At 33.2% G+C, this 20742-nt stretch overlaps 1 long non-coding RNA gene across 1 annotated transcript; it reads left to right on the plus strand.

Moving 5' to 3' along the window:
- The first annotated feature begins 11859 nt into the window (after positions 1-11859).
- Positions 11860-12413, plus strand: LOC114756891 (uncharacterized). The gene is made up of 2 exons (XR_003741513.1): positions 11860-11987; positions 12174-12413. It is a non-coding gene; the product is annotated as an uncharacterized LOC114756891 (long non-coding RNA).
- Positions 12414-20742: the final 8329 nt, after the last annotated feature.

A 20742-nucleotide genomic window follows, 5' to 3' on the forward strand; every position in this document is an offset into this window, starting at 1 on the left:
TTTTTCAAAGTTAAAGGTCAGAATCTGAGAAAAAGGGTTTTTGGCAAATGGACAGTATTACCTTTCACAAAAACCTGACGCTTTTTTCTAAGGAATTAGATCACAAGATTATTTTTCCTTGAAAGAGCACTTGAAGAGCTTTAAATAGAATTTTTAACCACCCCATTTCGAGTTTTGTGGAATAAGTTATGAATTTTCGAAATTGGGCTAGAGAAACTGGATTTTTACCCGATGAACAGTAAAAATCTGAAATTTAGCGTTTTTAAGATAAACAGTAAGCCCAAGACTATCCAATGTGGTCTAAAATGGTTTTAAATAGAACCTAAGTTGATAAAATAGTAAGGTGTGACAAAGAGAGTACCCTTGACTTTTTCACTGTAACATCCCAACTTTTGGGCCTAGAAGTACTAGAATTAGCCTAAATTAGATAAGCTACTAGACCTTTTTTAGCAGAAGTCCCAAAAATGAGAAAGAAAATCAAAGCAGTTTCAGGGACTACACTGCAAAATAAGAAAGTTACTAGGAGGTAGACATGCAAGTAATGTTGAGATTCTAGGAGAGTCTCAAAGGCCCAAAAAAAGAAAAAGGCTAGATATAGGCCTAAGGTTAAGTTAGAAGCCTCAAAAAAATGGTTTTATGAAGTTAAGTTACGGCCAATTGGGGTAAAAATGGAAAGTGTACAAAAACTTTTAGAAAAATCCCAAAAAATAGAAAATATTATCCTAAGACTCTTGTATGAAGAGAAATGATTAAAATACCCCTGAGGCAACTTAAATGAAATTTATAAGTTTATGGTCAGTAAAAAGTACACTATTTGAGATAATTATTTGAAATAGCAAGAGACATCAAAAATGCATACAAGAATAAGGTTAAATAGTTAAATGGTTGTACTAATTTATAAAATTAGTCCCACTCTTAGAAGGCCAGTAGAATGGCTTTAATAAAATATAAAGCCGGTTATGCTGATAAAAAGGGATATTGTAAAGAATGATTTTTAAGTGGAGCTTACAGGATGAGTAATGGCTTGAGAAAATTCATAGGTTTTCTCTAAAGGAAAAAAGAATTTTTGGAGTAGATAGAATGATTTTTAGAGTTCCAGAAAGCTAGCAAGAAATTCTGACAAATAAGAGCCAAGTAAATAAAGAAAAATATCTAAAGAAAAGACAAAGGTAATGATAGCTCATTAATGCCCCTGTGGGCTAATTATGAATATAAAGGATTAGGATGCCACTTGTCAAACTATGTATGGAGAGAATTTTAACTTTTGATCCTCTTGCATTTTATTTAAATTTGGATTTATTTTAAGGATGGAATTAGTGTAACAAGCCATAATCAAGTGACACCTCACCGTTGCATTTAATGTGATTTTAAGGGGTTGGTAAGAGACTTGGCCTATAAATGGACACTCTCCCCTTGCAAGACATGAGTTTCAGCCAAAGGAGGGGAAACTCTTGCAAAATATTTTGAATTCCAACCAAGAGGAAAGCTACCACCTTTGATCAACCAAGCTTGGATCTAAGGTTAGCAGGATGTTCTATTGTGTTTCTTGCTTTGATTTCTTGGTTTGGATGGTTGGAAAATGTGGTCTCCCTCAGGGAGAGGTGCTGGCCGAATTGAGTCTTGTTAGGGGAAGATGATTTTTATGTTAAACATAGTTAAAACATCTTGATTCAAGGTTGTTTCAAGTGGTATTATGTTGAAATTTGAAAGATTGCTTGATATGATTATTGTGGGTACTGTAAGGCCAGATCAGATTCGGTACCCTAGGGTGTGTTTTTCATTATTTTGATGCTTTCATTGTGTTTAAAATGAAAAATAGTGTGGGATAAACCTAAAGAACAAGCATTGGAAGCATTAGAATGAAAGTTGGAATTTTTGGATTTCAAAACCCCCTATTTGACCAACATTGGTTTTTGGGTAGAGTTGGATTTTCAAAATCTAAGCTCATATTTAGATTTCTTGGGTAAAATTGCATAGGATTGGCCTAAGAGAACAATTTTTACAAAGCTAGAACATTAATCCAAAAATTTAGAGAAAAGGTTATGTTCAAGAGGGCTAGTCTTAAACTTTATATAATTTCTTGGTCCTAGTGGATTGTATGATCAATATGGCTATTTTTAGGACCTTGGAACATCCAAGAGGATGTTTGATGATGTTGACCAAAAGCTCTCATGGTTGGGAAGTCAAGGGAGTCAAAGGAAAAGCAAGAGAAAAGCTTGAAGTGTAAGGTAGTGAACTTACCTATTATTATTGCTTGATATTGTATGCTTGCGTATTGATATGTACATGATGTTTGAGTATTGTTGTGATATGTTTTGGCTACTATAATTACTATATATGATAAGTAGATTATGTTTCTATGGCCATGTATCAAGAAGGTAGCTTTAAGCATACTAATGTGTCACTAGCTAATAAGAGAATAAGCAAGTTGCATGTAATGCATTAGCATCCGTCTAGCATGATTATGTGGTATTGTTTGCTACTGAGATTTGCCTGAATCTCACTGCTTCCTAACCAACCCTTTAGGTCAATCAATGATGGGCAATAATGCCATGAGAAGGAAGGAGAAGAAAGTGGAGAATTATTGATGTTAATAAATGAGGTTAAGGATTAATACATAATCCTCCTATTATGTAAATTATGTTTATAGATGCCAAGGATGCAATGTAATTGATTAGAATATCTATAGCATGAATGGACATCTATGAGTATAAATAGAAAAGAGTAAGCCCAAGTTATGCATGCCAAAGAAATAAAAGGAATTAAAGCTATAAAAAGTAAAGAGAACAACATAGGTCCTAGGGCAGTTAGTTTTGAGCTCCAGTTTGATTTATCAAATGAATGAATTAAGCCACAAAATTTGGTAGGCTGATAGTACACATCCCAAGCTTTAAAATGAGAGGTATATCACCTTAATTGGATGTGTACACAAAGAGATATGAATTTCCAAATTTGAGGCAAGAAATATAAAAGTTCCAGGATTTATCAAATGAACAGTAAATTTTAATAAATAAACTGTAGGAATTGGTAAGAGATAAGTCCAGTTTGATATTTTTTTCCTTAAAGATAATTAAAAGAGCTTTGAGTAGAATTTTGAAACACCTCCATACAATTTTTATAGAATTAGTTATGATTTTTCAAAGTTGAACCTGTAATCTAAAAAAATGCATAGCGAACAGTGTTTTCGTAAATCAACATCCTAGTTACATTTTTATGAGCTTAAGGCCATCCAAAGTGGTCTAAAATAGTGCTAATTGGACTCTAAGGTATAATAGAAGTAAGATATAATATTCACGGATGCCATTATTGTCAATTGGGCCAAGCACTATAAATCCTAAGCAGTGTGCATTCAGGCAAGCTAATTGTTAAACGAAAAGGTAAAAGAAGGAATACAGACCTTTAAAGTAAACAAAAGGATGGCTGAATATGCCAACATATCTGGTAAAGGCAGACATTACCTGTGATAGTAGTTACCACTCCAACATACCAATGGCTTTGTGTGAAGCCTTATATGGCAGGAAGTACCGATAACCACCGTGTTAGACTAAACTAAGTTGTAGGCCACTAAAAATGGATATGTATGCCAAGAGTTATGACTGCCCAAATTTAAAGTAGAGAAACTAGAACACATTGTTTTGACCAAATGAATAGTAAAGTTCACATAGTTCATTATATGAATTGGCAAAGGTTAAGTTCAGATTTATATTTTTTCCCTACAGGTAATTGAAAGAGCTTAAAATAAAATTTTAAATCACCTCAATAAGATTTTTTTATAATTAGTTATGAATTTTGAAAGTTTGACCAAAAGTCTAAAATTTACCAGTGAATAGTGACCTAAGAAGCAAATTTCAAAATTTCAATCTATGGGCTTATTTCATGATCAGCTTGAATCATAACGCTTTTAAATGCATACTAAAAGGAGATTAAGAAAGGATGTTTTATTTTGATATCAAAGCAATGGTTCTAACAAGTGTTTAAACAGAATTGAAGTTCTGGTAAAGTTTCTAATAAAGGTTTAAACAAAGCATTAGTTCAAGTAAAGCCTAGTATAAGTGAAACCTTACCTCAGGAAGTAATAAGCTACTAGGATTGGTCCAAATAATGTTAAGAGATTGAGGTGATTTTTTTCAGGAAAAATGGCATAGTGGAGAAGTAAGAAATGATAGAAAGTAACTTGAGAGATAGGTAGCTACTACTAAGAGACTCTCCCTCAGGAAAGGAATGATTAAGTAGCTTGTCAGTAGAACTAATTATTTTCTTTTGTGCTCCTCTAAGATGGTGTAACATCCTAAAAATCTTAACCCTGAAAAAATAGGGAATTAAATGAATTAAGGGCCAGTTGATTGAACCCAATTCTTGTATGTTGTTTCATATCATTTTTAGGGTTTTAATCATAGATTTTGGCTCCTTTTGATGATATTTGTACTCAATTGAGATTAAGAATTCTTGCTTTGAATTAGTGTTTTTTTGAGGATAAAATTATCATAATTGGTTATTAATTGTATTTGATTAATTTCTAGGACAGTTGATGCTTCAAATTGTTGCTTTTCATTGTAGGACACTTAAGAATTAGAGCCAAGATTAAAGACCAAAGTATTACACAATATGAGAACTCAAAATATTGAATCTGGAATGGCTGGCCACGACCAAGGAAATCCTGTGCCGTAGCAAAGTCTAAAAATGTGCATTAGTGATTATTCTAGAATAGTTTATTACGGCAAACTTTTGAGTTCACTGCAACCAACTCTCAAAATCTTACTGAAGCTCCTTTCTGGAATAGTTCACTGCGGTAAACTTTTGAGTTCGTCGCAACCAACTCTCTTGCATCAGTAACATCATATTCAGATCCAGAACGCAAAAATACAGTATCTACTCATATGATCTGAGCCAGATTGACCCCTTAAACCCTTAGAAACCTTATTTTTGACCTATCACTCCATTCTCTCATCTCCAACATCTCTATTCTCTCACCTTCTTGCCTCTCCATCTCTACCTTCTTTCTTATCCATTTCCTTCACTTTTTCTTCATCCCACATCATTTTCTTATATCCTAGTTGTTATGGCTAAAGATTTCACTCTGGTTGGAGCTGTTGTTGATGCTATGGAGAGCTAGCGTTCCACGCCCTTGAAGATGATGGAGTGGCATGAGTTTCCAAGCTTCAAAGGGGAGTTTAGCTTCAATCTCTAGTTTTTAGCTATGTATTCATGGTTTTCTAGGTCTAGAGTTTGTAAATTCTTAGTTAGACACTTGGATTGTTGCTGTAATCATTATTTAATGAATTATATTTGTAGTTTGGATTTGTTAATGTAGAATTTTATGCTTTAATATATGTAGTTACATATATGTCTCTTTGTAATCCTCTTGATTCTCTCTTATCTTGTGTCACATCTCAATTTTTAGGCCTAGAAACCCTGGAAATAGCCTAAACAAGGTAGGCTACTAAGCTTCTTTTGAGCAGAAGTCTTAAAGATGAGAAAGGAAGTCAAAGTAGTTTCAGTGACTAAACTGCAAAGTGAAAGTTTTCAGGGGTTGAGGTGTAATCAATGTTAGAGGTTTCAGTAAAGTCTTAAAGACTCAAAAAGAGAAAAGAAACTAGAAACAGGCTAAGGGATAGTTTGAAACCTCAAAGAGATGTTTGTATGAAGTTAAGTCCAATTAGGGACTAAACTGTAAATTCAAGAAGTTACGGCCAGCAGGGGTAAAAATGAAAAGTACACAGAAAATTCTAAAAAAATCTCAAAAAATGGGAAATAATATTTTAAGGCTCTTTTGTGATTAAAAATGATGAAAATACCCCTGACGCAGCTTAAATGGAATTTATAAGTTTATAGCCAGTAAAAAGTACACTATTTGAGGTAATTATTTAAAATAGCAAGAGACCTCAAAAATATATGCAAAAATAAGGTTAAATTTTTGAAAGGTTGTACTAATTTATAAAATTAGTCTCGTGACCAAAAAGGCCCATGGAATGGCTTAAATAAAATATAAAGCTGACTATGCCGTTAAAAAGGGCATTTTAGTAAATGATTTTTATGCAAGGTTTAAAGAAAGTGTTATGACCTGAGAAAATTTATTGATATTCTTTAGAATTAAAGGGAATTTATGGAGTTGATAGAAGAATTTTCTGAGCTCCAGAAGGCCATCAAGAAAGTCAGAGAAACGGGGGCTAAGTAAATTAGGAGGAAACTTAAAGACTACGTTTTGATCTAATGGCTAGGATTTAATCTCTCTTCTCCTCTACCAAATTGTTAACACCTAGCACCTTCTAGAAGAATGATGTAAGGATGATCCAAGAAGGTGATGCAATGATGATGTACAAGTTCACTTAAACTTTTAAGTTTGCCCTTGCTCTTTCTATTAGCTACCAAGGGCATTTTGGTCCATTCAAGCCAAACTTTTGGCCATAAATAGAGCCTCTCCCCCTTCAATTATTGGCCAACATTAGTTTAAGGGGGAAAACTCTTGCAAAATATTTTCTTGAAGATGAATCAGGAGGAAACCATCTACCTAAGCTTGGATACAAGGTTAGTTTTATGTTCTATCTTGTATTTTGCTTTGTATTCTTGAGTTTGATGGTTGAAAAATGTGTAATCCCCTAAGGGGAGGTGCTGGTTGAAATTAATAAGAGTTAAGAGAGGATGATTTTGATGTTAAACTTGGTTAGAATACATTGATTAGAGGTTGTTTTAAGTGGATCTATGTTGAAATCGGAAGAATTGTATGATATGGTTGTGGGTATAGTGTTCATCGAAACCTGATTATGCACCCTAGGATGTGATTTTGATGATTCTAAGGCTTTCAATGGATTTAAAAATGAAAAATAGTGTAGGCTAAACCCTAAAGAACAAGCATTGGAAACATTGGAATTAAAGTTGAAATTTTTTGATTTCAAATCCCCTCTATTCGGCCAAAACAGATTGGAAGGAAGAAGTTGGATTTACATAAATCTAAGTGGATATTTGGATTCCTTGGGCAAAATTGTGTAGGGTTAGTCTAAGAGAACAATTTTTACAAAGCTAAAACATTAATCCAAAAATTAAGAAAAAAAGGGGTTAAGTTCAAGAAAGTTGTCTTGAACTTTATGTAATCTCTTGGTCCTAGTAGATTGTGTGATCAATATGGTTATGTTTAGGACCTTGAAACATCCAAGAGGATGTTTATTGATGTTGATTGAAAGCTATCATGGTTGAAAAGTCAAGGGAATCAAAGAAAAAGCAAGAGGAAAGCTTGAGGTGTAAGGTAGTGAACTTACCCTTTTATGTACTTGATGTAGTATACTTATGTGTTGGTTTGTATTTGTTGATGTTTGAATGATGTTGTGACATGATGATTATTGTTGAAAATATTGTTTTAATATGTTTCCATAACCATGCATTTTTATACCAAACATAAAGCATGATGGTATGTCACTAGTTAAACTAAATTTATGGAAAAACTACACACCATATTAGCATCCATCTTGTGTATATATATGGTAATGTTTGCTACTGAGATTCTCTAGAATCTCACCTCTCCCTAACCAACCATTTAGGTCAATCAATGGTGAGCAATAATGGCATGAGAAGCAAGAAGAAGAAAGTGGAGAATTATCGATGTTAATGAATGAGATTATATTCAATGTATAATTCTCCCATTTTGTGAATTATGTTACGGATGCCAACAATGCCATGTAATTAACTATAATGTTTATGGCATGAATGAAAATGTATGAGAATGAATGGGAAAGAGTAAACCCAAGTCATATATGTCAAAGAAATAAAAAAAATTACAGTAAAGAGTGGTTAAGGGATAAAACGTAGGTTCTAGATAGTTACATTCAAGCTTCAATTGACCTATCAAATGAATGAGTTAAACCATAAAATTTGGCAAGCCTATAACACACATCCCAGGCTTTAAAATAAGAAGTAGATCACCTTAATTGGATTTGTACACAAGGAGATATGAATTTCCAAATTTGAGGCACAGAATCTGGAGGTTCCAGATTTTACCAAATAAAGAGTAATCTTTATTGATTAAACTGTATGAATTAGGAAAAGATAAGTCTAATTAGATATTTTTTCCTTAAATAGCATTAAAATAGCTTTTTGTAGAATTTTGAAACACCTCCATACGATTTTTCTAGAATCAGTTATGATTTTTCAAAGTTGGACCTGTAATCTGAAAATTGCACAATGAACAGTAATTTTGTAAAGTAACATCCACATTATGTTTTTATGAGCTTAAGCTTAACCGAAGTGGTAAAAAATGGTTCTAATTGAACTTTAAGATGCGATATAAGTAAGGTGTGACAACTTGCATACTTATGTTTTGATATTGAGCTAATTTTGGGTTATATTGAACCAATTGTATTGATCATTCTCAAATTGCACATTAGGAGAGCTTAACAATGTTTTCATTTAATTAAGTTCATTGATTTAAACATTAGACTCAATGGGTAATTGAGGTTGTTGTTCAAGAAAACCTAATGATTTTATGAAACTCCCAATGTCTTAAGTAAACTATGACTGCCATTAAAACCATTTTTTAAGAGGTTTCCTATCATCCATTTCCACACCATCATCATTTTATCAAAAATCCAAAAAAATAGTAGCTTATGTTTAATTTCATTACATTCATTTAATTATAGTTCAAGTTGATTTTCTAAACCAAAAACCCCTTTCATTATATTGCATGGTATTTAGTATAGCTTAGGTTATCAATAAAGGCTCCCAAAGGTGAACACGATCTAGATTGCATTGCTATACTACATCTCTTAGATTTGGTTATAAATTTCTTGCATTTAACCCAAAGGGGTAATGACACGGTCAAATCACCAGTTAGTATAAAAGGAGTATAGTTCTCAAGTTTGAAATGAAACTTGAATAGTAGCCAGAATCAGTTGAAAAATGATTTAATTAGGAGGTCAGATTAGGCATTCCTAAAAATTCTCAGAAAATCATGGAAAAAGGAAATAAGGATCAAGAAATAGTATTTGAGGCCCTAGAGGAATTATTGGAAGGAAAATAAATAAATATAGAATTTTCTATATTTACAAGAATTTTTGGTTACACCAAGTAACAGTAAACAATGTTAATTATGAAAAATATTTACAGGCATCAATAATTATGGGAAAAATATGAAAAAAAATACCTTAGAGGATTATAATAATCTGTAAAACTATTCCAGACTTCTTTTGATAAGAATGTTAGCTTTAATAATATCACTACAAGAAAATATACTTTTTACCTCCCCCATTCATGTCTGTTAACGACAGAGGAGAAAAATGAGTATTCTTGTCTATTTGAGTAAAACAGACAAGAATATGCTCTATGTTCTTGTCTATTGTGGAAAACAGACGAGAACACAAAGCTTCTCCTCTGTTCCATTAGTAACAGACAAGAAGGGGCCTAAGTTTTTTTTAAAAAAAATTGCCCTATTTAATCTGTGTAGCCCGCGAACATCTCCCTCCCTTCCCAGTTTCATTCCTATATCACCTCTTCCTCCTATCTCCACTGCTCCCCTTGACAACTATAACTAACACTAGCAATCTGTCTCCTCTTCCTCCTATCTCCATAGTGAATGAAGGTTGCAGGAGCTGCGTCTCTAGTATTGTAGCGTTTCTCTCCTTTGCAGGACAATGACGATGAGCTGTTAAATAGGGATCTCTGAAGGGTCAATAAGGAGATCGACTCCATCGGTGACGATCTCAATGTTCATTCACCTTCTAACTCTGTTCTTCTTTTCCTTGCGAATTCAAGATCTTGTGATACTATTCTATTATGTTGACTATCTTGGTGATAGATTTTCAGTTTCAGTTTGGGGGATGCTATAAATCTTTAGTATTGTTATGGTGAGAGTGAAGTATAGGTAGATGAGTTGGAGTTGGGGTTTAATTCTCTGGATCTGAAACACAACGTGAAGATTTTCTTATGGTAGGGGAAGAAGTGGGGTTTAGATAACATTTCAATAAGGGTTTTATAAAGAATAGTGAGACTGAGAAATTTAGGATAGGGGATTGGGGAATGGAGAAGGCAATTGAAACTTTGTTATTTTAGGTTTGAGTTGGTTATGAATTAGAAGACTCTATTTCATTTATTTATCAATATGTTTTATAGAAACACTTAATAATGGTTTTGCTTTTTATCATCTAAGAGAGATAATGAATCTAAAGCTGCAATTAGGACTTTAACTATTTGTAGGGATTAATCATGACTTACACCCTGCTCAACTGAGGTAACAGCTTTATGCAATGAATTCAACTATTCATGTGTTTTTGTTCATATCCCCTAATAAGCAAGTTGGATTCTTTCACTAAAATAAGTAAAATTAAATTAGAGGTTACAACATGCTACTGGGGACTTATTTCTCTAAAAGTATAAATAGATCATATACATATCTCTTATATGAATCTTGGGGAAAAAGCAGGTGCCTAAAATAGATATTCACTTGTTTTGATTAGTAGAAATCAATTAGATAATCTAGCATTAGTTATTATCAGTATATAGCCAAGCAGTTGTTCTGTATTTACTTTGATTCTGAGGCACTCGTGCTAGAATATCTAACCAATTAGTTACATTGAGAATGCAAAGAAACATGGGTATGGCACAAGCGTAGTAAATGTTTCACAAATAACCTAACATTATAAATCATCTATGATTATGATTTTTCAATCGCGAGTCCTTAATCTCTTATACATACAACTCACATTATAAGCTGTATTCAAATGTTGAACATGGGGATGTGGACACTTGCTGACAAATTTCTTGTTTCTTTTTCTTTTAATTTGATTGGAGGTGGATATGCTAAGCAGTTGCGCTCTCTATATTTGGTGGAGTTACTTGGCTATAGTGTAGACTAGCAGCACACATTATTGATATTCAAATTCATTCTTGATGGAAGGGTGCATCAAAAACTGAATCAAAAGGCAAGCATGATGCTTAAGTTAGATACCAATTTATGTATCAACTTACATGTTTAGATGCTTTGTTTCATAAAGAGAAGTTAATCATTTTTGCTTGTATTTCTTTTTCGTTTTCTACTTTTTTATCATTCACTTTTGTTCTCCTAATTTTGAATCAAAATAATGGGAAGCTAATAATTATTGTATCATAATAGTGTGGTACTAGTGTCCTAACTAATAAGAAGGGCAAAGAAAAGGCCAAGGTATTGTGTTATCTAGCAATTCTGTTTTCCCTATTACTTGCATATATTAAAATGATTTTTTCTTATATAGAAGAGCTTGCAGCTAGAAATCTAATTGTTAGTCGTTAGTCAAAGATATGCCTAAGTCGTTCATTCCTGTTTATAGTGATTGAGGAGAGGCTTTATAGAAGCTTTCTCAAGTTTTGTTGTTATTACTCCTAAGTGGTAAGTTTCTTCATTGTCTTTTCTTAATTATTGCTGTATCTATATTCCTTGGTTACTAGTTGAAAAAGCTTTTATTGTTGTTGTTTACTTCTTTATTCATATAATAGTATTTTTTATAACATGTTTTCAGGTACCAAATTTCGATCATTTAATCTCTTGTTTCAATTTTTTTTATGTTTCTTTAATAATGAAGGCAGAACAATTTGGTTGTCTTTATGTTATTGTTATGCAAATTGGGTCGGTTGTCTTTTCTGATTTTGAGCGATAACTGATAACAACCCAGTCCACATCCTTTTCTCTTCTTTATTTTTTCAAATTAGATTTTGAATTTTGAATTTCTGGGCATCACATTTGCCCTCTGCTTGGACTTATAAGTCTTTGATAGCAGAATTTATTTATTAGTTTAAATAATCCTTTTACATGTGTGTAGGCTATTAGGAAAAACATAAATTTTGTTATCTCTATGGAAATTGATGCTAAAATTTAATCAACTCCTTGTTGACTCTTAGTGTCAAGTGTTGATTGAAGAAATGTTAGCACCATACTCTACAGGTTTGCAGCAGTGAGCCTATGAATTACAAGCTCTTATTAGGTTGGATAAACAAGTTGGCTATGATGCCACAAGATACAAGTTGTGAAGGTAGTGAGATTATTGTTAATTCTTGAATCTTCTCATATGAATTATACCATGCATTGAAATTGTACGTTATGGGTTCCGGGCCATGAGTTGAAATTACTTTCAAGCTGAAGTTTTAAATTGTAGCTTGCACTAGTGTAACTTCATTTGTTTTCCTAATTCCAAAATACTCCTTTCCTTCATATGCAGTTCACATTTGAAAACTATGGATTTGCAAGGAACAAAACTGTGGATTTTGAAGAAGAGCGATGGGTTCTTCCCATAAGTATAACTGTCAATACTTACTTTGATCTCAATCAGTCCTTTCTAATGGCCTTGTGATTTTACTTGTATTAGATACTTTCACGTTACATTATTATTGTGACTTTTGAGTATCTATATAACACTACAATTAATATATATGTTGTGATTTGACTTATTATGTTTTTATTTATAAATCTTCTTTATATAGTGACTTTTGAGTATAGGACATTTTTTATTGGATTGGAAGTGATTTAAATCACTAAATCACTTCCAATCCAACAAAAAATGCCTCTTCTTTTTTTTTTTAAAAAAAAAGAAAATGTCATTCTTTACTTTCGTTTTGCAAAAAACAAAAGTAAAAAGTAGCTCCTTTTACTTCTATTTTCCTAAAAACAGATGTGAGAAAAGTTTGACTTTTTATGTCTGTTCAAAACAAAAGTGAAATATGGGTACTTATTTATGTCCCCTCTTTTCATGCCCCCCAAAATAGAGGTAAAAAGTTCTTCGGAATAGAAGTAAAAAGTCTCTATTATAGTAGTGTTGATGAGAGCCTTTATCGTTCACTTTGGGGTTCTCAATCAAAAATAAATCCACGAAATGTAATATAGTGCAAAACTTGGCTTGTTTCACTTTGAGGAGCCTTTATTTGAAATCATAAGTAAACTAAGTATCAAAAATAATAATTTGACAGGGCAAAAAGGGTTTAGGTTTTGAAAGTTAATTTTATTGTACTAACTATTAGAGATGCAATGGAATAAATCTAAACTACTATTTTTTTTATTTTTCTTTTTATAAAAGTGAATGGGAATGGATATGATAAAATGTATAAGATGAATGCTTCTTAGAAATGGATTAATGACCTTCCTTGTTCAAAATATTTTGGGAGTTAAAACAATGCACTAAGTCTCAATAGAAAACCCCAAAACACCATTTGGGTCTAGCAATCCTAATTAGTGATTATTCCTACTCCTGTAGTTAATAAGCACCTCTTAAGTTGCTATTTAAACCACTTAGTGTGTAACTATGATTAAATCAAATACCTCATTCCCCTTAAAGATTAATGCTTAACTGAGACATTAATAGAGCACTCAACCGAGACACTCAAAAGCAAGCCCAAATCAAGTGTACTATCCATACTACCATGCCAAACAATAAAATATCAACAAACTCACAAAAGAAAATATAGGAATATATAACTTTCAAACTATCAAATCTAATCACAGTCATATTTGTCCAATTCAACAGAGATAATCAACTCAAAATCTCAATCTCTAACATTATAAAGCACCATTCTACAACCAAAGAATCGAAATATAGATAAGAGAAAATGAATGGAATAAAATTAACTCCCTTATGTAGCTTTGAAACTCAAACCATTATCTCTATCCCAAGAAGCAATGAGATTCAGCCACTCATCACATTAGACGCAGCAAGCTCAAAGGAAGAAGAAAGAGTCGTCGCTAATCCTTGTAGTAATGAACAACATTGTCGACGGTGAAGACAGAGGTGGAGGGTGTTGCTAATGATGGTGATGGTCGCTCTGCCTCTCGTCTCCCTCCTTTGCGAAGATGATGATGAATGGAATGGAGATCTTCGGTGGTAATGGAAGGAAGGAGTGATTCACCGGTGATGATTGTAACATCCCAAAATTTCTAGCCTAGAAATAGGGAAATATGTCACACCCTGATATCTTTAGCATGATTAATGAAGGAATTAGGGTTGACCAAGGCCAAGTGAGATAAAAGATAAATAAACAATATAACAATTGAAGTGAAAACTAGAAATGGACCAAATTGTCATTTAAAAAATGATTGGTCTATAAAGGGCATTATCGTAATTAGTGTCCAAAAATCCTAAAAATTTCCAGTAAATCATGAAAAATAGAATTAATGTCGTAGAACAGTATTTGAGGTGTGGCAAGTAAATACAGGTTGAAAATAATTTATGAAAAATTATTTTAATTATTAATATTTTGGCTAAACTAGGAAAAATTAGCTAATATTAATTATTAAAAATATCTAGAGATCTCAGAAAATTATGAACAATTAAAGAAAATTCATTTAGGAATTATAAAGATTTATAAAATTATTTCCAACCTTAAATTGAATTAATATAGGTAGATTATCTGTTTTTACAGAAATAGCAATTTAAAGAGTTACAGAGGGAGATAAATTATAAAATTAATCAAGGAAGTTTCTTTTATTGAGATATAATTAATGGTGAGCTGATATAAGAATTCTGAGATACTAGAATTTTTCAGCTATCATATAAAATAAACCAATATTATATTAAAACTCAGTGGGCTGTTAGGACAACCGGGGTGATAAAATTTCCTACAAATTACAAGGACACATGTCACACCCAAGTTGGCCAAGAAAAGGAAAAAAAGAAAATAAAAAGAAAATAATAAATCAATTTAGATTAAAATCTTATTAGGGATAAGTAAAGATGATTATGGTTAAGTCATCTTTCATAAGATCTTGACACATGGCAAACATGGTTCATTAGATGGCTAGGATTCAACCATCTATCTTTGAAAAGTCAAAAGTTTCTAGAAGGATAATTAGCCAAGTTAATCAAGGAATTAAGAGAGTTAACCTTGATTAAAACCTAATTAATCTTAATGAATAAGAAGAGATGACATAAGCCCTAGTGACTCACCATCCAAGTGTCAACATATTAAGCCATATAGCCTAAGATTTATGCATGTGGAAAGAGGTAAAAATTGGAAGGCCAAGATTAAGTCTTATTTGATTAATGAAAATATGAAGCCTATAAATACCCCCCACATGTTCATTTCATGCAAGACCTTTCAAGTAGGGAACCTCTTGTAAAATTTCATTTGGAGAGAGAAAGAGAAGAGTTTTAGTGAGAGAAAGTCACTTGGAAGCAAGGTAAGCTTCTACAACTCTTCTATTTCAAGTTATAATGGTTGTATGTTAGTTTTATACTATTTTGATGATGATGGAAAGTCATTTTTCTAGGGGGAAGTGCTTAAGCATGGTTAAGGGTTAAGGATTAAGTGATTACATGTTAGTTTTGTTGAAAATCCTTTTCCCTATGATTATTTATGAGTTCGATCAAATCAAGTTAGTAGCGTAGGAATTGAATTTTCATAAAACTAATGTGATAATTAAATTCTACAAGAAAAATTATATAGGAAAGGCCCAAGAAAGTTTAAGAATCAAAACTAGAAAAATAAATCCTAAAAACCAAGAAAAAAGGGTTTAAGGGGTTATGTTAAGTTGTGAAGTTGTAATGATGCTTAACGTTGTGTCATCAGTTGCTTAATAGGCTATGCACAACAAAAGGGTAAAGATCTAGTCAAGTGGAAAGAGTTCAAAAAGAAGGAAAGCATTTAAGGTAGCTTTGCAATCCATTATATTAAGATCTAGTTAAGAGGAAAGAGTTCAAAAAGAAGTAAAGCATTCAAGGTAGCTTTGCAATCCATTATATTAGTGTGTCACCTTGCTTTGTATAATTATGGCTATGTGTCTTGCTAAGTTGTTATGCTATGAGGTAGATGAGAATGTTATGTTATATGATGTTGCCTTCATGCAATTTATTCCTTGGCTTATGCTATGTTGAGTGCTATGAATGTTTATGATGATATGTCCTTGCCATAGCATGAACATCCAAGGGCAACAGAAGGGAGTTGGCTTAAAGCATACATGCATACAGCTTAATTTGCAATGTATTATGTGACCTTGATAATGTATGCAATTGCTACTAAGATTCCCCAAGAATCTTACCCCAATATTTAAACAAACCCTAGGGCATTCAACATCCAAGGGCAACAGAAGGGAGTTGGCTTTTACTTAAAGAGGTAGTAAGCTATAGTAACTTTATATGGCTTTGAACCTTTCTATTTTGGAAGAATGTAATATTAAGCATGCTTTAAGTTTCCAATAGTATGACTAAGGTTAGAAGTATACAAGCATGATTAGAAATAGGTAATATAGCTAATGAGAGTATGTTATGATGGTAAATAGTCAATTAAGTTAAGTTACCCTTTCAAGGGGGTAAAATGTCAACTAAAATGGATCAAAGTTTGACCCACAACCATTTAAGCAAACAAGTAAGTTAGGTTATGAAATTTGGCAAGCAAAGAGATCTGATATTTCTCTTTAAAATGAGTGGTTGTTTGCCCATTCTGATAACCAAGCAGAAAGTTGTGCCTTTCCAAAGTTAGGCAAAAGTAAGGTAAAAATCCAAAGATGACCAAATAAACAGTAAGATTTACAAAGAAAACAAGGCTTGAATTTCAAGGCAACCAGTCTAGAAACTATTTTTTCTTCAAAAGTTTATCCAAAGTGCTTTCCATAAAACTTGGAATCACTTGATTTTGATTTTTCTATAATCAGTTATGAATTTTTAAAGTTGGCAAAGATTTCAGTGAAATGTGAATAGTACGCAGAAGCATTCTGTGACTTGAGGTCACAACCTGAGAAGTTGAGGTCATGATCTGGAGGCAAAAATGGCCTCTGTGACCTCAAGTCGTGACCGGGAAGCACTAAGTCGCGACCTGAACTGGGAAAATGAAAAATTTTCAAATTTTTAAGCCTTTTCTCATACTTAAGGGTCATATAAATTTTCAAATGTGATTTTTCATAACTTGTAGTCTTCAAAAGTGATTCCAGATGCTTCCGCAAGGCAAGTTAACTGGTATAAACTTAAGGTGTTACATTTTTGGTACTAGAGCAAATGGTTCTGGCAATCAAAACAAATTTTTAAACTTAAAACTTCTATGCTCTGAATTTTGAGGAAAACATTTTACACTATTCATTGATAATTTTATTTGGTCATTTGGATTACAGAAAACTTAGGTGATGGCTGTCTGTGATAATGAAAGTGGAAAATCAGGAGAGACCATTAGGAAAGTCATGGTCAGTTAACAATATCCATAGTGGTACGACAAGACTGTTAGTGGTAGTCTCACCCAAGAGGGGGGTGAATTGGGTGAGTTATAAAAATTTACAAAATTAAAACAAAGAACTATCGGAAATAGAGAGTGTGAGTTAGAATGATTTCATCGTAGAAAGGAAGGCACAAGATTTATACTGGTTCGGTCTCAACCACCTGACCTATGTCTAGTCCTCAGAACACCTTTGAGTATTCACTATGTTCCAAGATTGATCGAGCTCTTGGCGCCTCAGTATAGTAATTGAAGCTCTCAATCACTCCCCTTTACTTCCCGTAAGATTACAGCCCCACTATTCACCAAAAAAAAAAAGGATTACAGCCCCACTCAAGAGTCCACACCCTTGAGTATCACACAAACGTGATTAATGGGTAGTAAATAAACTCTCTTACAGAGTAAATAAATGATAATCATTGACACTCAGAGTTATGAAAGAACAGAGTATTGAATGTAAAAGTAAAAATCAATAGAGGGTAGCTCGCATATTCAATTCTGTTCATTAATGCTTCTTCGCGCCTTTTATAGTTGAGGTCGTTTAGTAACCGCTAGATGGAAGAGCTTCTAGCCATTGTAAGTTCGGTTGCGTGTTTTTCCAGTTGCAACGGTTTTCGCCATTAATGCTTCTGACAGGGTAGGTTATAAACTACTTGGACAACCGTTAAAGTGCCGTCGGGATTTTCTTCGTAATTTGCAAAAATTCATTAATTCAATAAGTTTATTCTTCATAGAATAAGATCAAGAGTAGATTCGACCAACTGATAATTGAATATTCATAGCTTATGATTAGAATCAATGTCAGATGCACTGGGCAATAACTGAACATGCTTAATCAAAGTATTGTTCGATTATTACTTGATTGATCAAGTTATCGATTATTCTGAGTGAAGACTTTGAACTAGAGAACCAAAATTATCGATCAAGTTATGGATCATTAGTTTATCGATCAGGTGATCAATAAGGGAAAAGGTGATATCATACTATGATGCATGGACAATGAAGATCAAGGTTGCTTTTGATTTTGACATTCTTTATGTAACATCCCAATTTTTAAGCCTAGAAGTACTAGAAATAGCCTGAATGAGATAGGCTACTAGACCCCTTTTTAGTAGAGGTCTTAAAGATGAGAAAGAAAGTTAAAGCAGTTTTAGGGACTAAACTGCAAAGTGAATGTTTTAAGGGGCTAAAGGGTAATCAAAGTTAGAGGCTCCAGTAAAGTCTCAAAGGCCCAGAAAGAGAAAAGAGGCTAGATACAGACCAATGGTTAAATTAGAAGCCTCAAAGAGATGGTTTTATGAGGTTGAGCCTAAGCAGGGGTAAAATCGTAAATTCAGAAAGTTACAGCCATCAGGGGTAAAAATGGAAAGTACTTAGAAAATTCTGAGAAAATCCCAGAAATGGGAAATAATATTCTAAGGCTCTTTTGTGAAGAGAGATGGTGAAAATACCCCTGAAGTAACTTAAAAGGAATTTATAAGTTTATGGCTCGTTTTGAGGTATAAAGCTAAATTTAATTATTTGAGCCATCAGGAAGCCTCAGAAATGTAAGTAAAAATGGGATTCACGAGTTAAGAGACTATAGAAAATTATAAAATTAGTCTCGTCCCCAAAAGGCCAGCAGAATGGTTTTAAGAATTCTTGAAAGCCAGTTATGCCGAAAAAGGGCATTTTAAAGAATGATTTTTAAGTGGGGCTACAGGTTGAGTTATGACCTGAGAAAATTCACAAATTTTCTCTAGAATATGAGGAATTTTATGATATTTTTGGATGAATTTTTGGAGCTCTGGATTGAATAAAATGCTCCAGTCAAATATTAAATAATTTTGTCCCCTAAATAGGAGACAAAACCAAAGAAAATATCTAAGAGCCATCATGACGATGCTGAGTCAGCATGCTGAGTCATCAAGCGTAATCATGACACCGACGAGTCATCATGCTGAGTTGCCAAGCGTAATCATGACACCTACAAGTCATCATGCTGAGTCACCAGAAGATATTTATGGACAACATAAAAATCAGAACGCAGTATGGGAATATTTTAGACAATCTTTTGTCTAACCATTATAGCGAAATCTCTACTGCATGACTCAGTACGGTTAAGTAGCCTGTCAGTAGAGCTAATTATTTTCATCTATGCTCCTCTAAGGTGGCACCATATATGTACTTATTAAGATGAGAAAATAGTGTCAGAACATGTCCTGGTGGTACAGGGTAAGTCAGGACTCGAAAAGTATCCGATACGATGCAAGATTGGCTTGATAAGTGGAGAAATAATTAAGAAAATATTTTTGCACGAATTTTCTATTTATTTTCTCCCTATTTTAATGCCATAAATGATGAAAGGACATGAAAGTGACACGTGTACGGTTAGATGAGAAAAAGAAAATATTACGTGTACGGCTAGATGGAAGACACGTGTACGGTCAGATGCAAGACACGTGTGCGGTGTAACATCCTGATTTTTGGGCCTAGAAGTATCAGAAATAGCTTGAATGAGATAGGCTACCAGACCCCTTTTTAGTAGAGGTTCTAAAGATGAGAAAGGAAGTTAAAGCAGTTTTAGGGACTAAACTGCAAAGTGAAAGTTTTACAGGGCTAAAGGGTAATCAAAGTTAGAGGCTCCAGTAAAGTCTCAAAGGCCCAGAAAGAGAAAAGAGGCTAGATACTAACCAAAGGTTAAGTTAGAAGCCTCAAAGAGATGGTTTTATGAGGTTGAGCCTAAGCAGGGGTAAAACCGTAAATTCAGAAAGTTACAGCCATCAGGGGTAAAAATGGAAGGTACTTAGAAAATTCTAAGAAAATCCCAGAAAATGGGAAATAATATTCTAAGGCTCTTTTGTGAAGAGAGATGACAAAAATACCCCTGAGATAACTTAAAAAGAATTTATAAGTTTATGGCTCAGTTTGAGATGTAGAGGTAGATTTAATTGTTTGAGTCATAAGGAAACCTCAGAAAATTATGATAAAATGGGAATGTATGATCTAAGAGACTATAGAAAATTATAAAATTAGTCTCATCCCTAGAAGACTAGCAAAATGGCTTTAAGAATACTTAAAAGCCAGTTGTGCCGAAAAAGGGCATTTTAAAGAATGATTTTAAGTGAGGCTACAGGTTGAGTTATGACCTGAGAAAATTTACAGATTTTCTCTAGAATATAAAGAATTTTATGATATTTTTGGATGAATTTTTGGAGCTCTGGATTGAATAAAATGCTCCAGTCAAATATTAAATAATTTTATCCCCTAAATAGGAGACAAAACCAAAGAAAATATCTAAAAGCTATCATGACGATGCTGAGTCAGCATGCTGAGTCATCAAGCGTAATCATGACACCGACGAGTCATCATGCTGAGTCGCCAAGCATAATGATGACACCTACGAGTCACATGCTGAGTCACCAGAAAGATATTTATAGACAGCATAAAAATCAGAACGTAGTATGGAATATTTTAGACAGTCTTTTGTCTACCCGTTATAGTGAAATCTCTACTGCATGACTCAGCAGGTTAAGTAGCCTGTCAGTAGAGCTAATTATTTTTCCCTCTACTCCTCTAAGGTGGCACCATATATGTACTCAATTAAGATGAGAAAATAGT

The sequence above is a fragment of the Neltuma alba genome, unplaced genomic scaffold (genome assembly GCF_004799145.2).
Source record: "Neltuma alba isolate B1F8T4 unplaced genomic scaffold, ASM479914v2 tig00010534_pilon, whole genome shotgun sequence".
NCBI lineage: Eukaryota > Viridiplantae > Streptophyta > Magnoliopsida > Fabales > Fabaceae > Neltuma > Neltuma alba.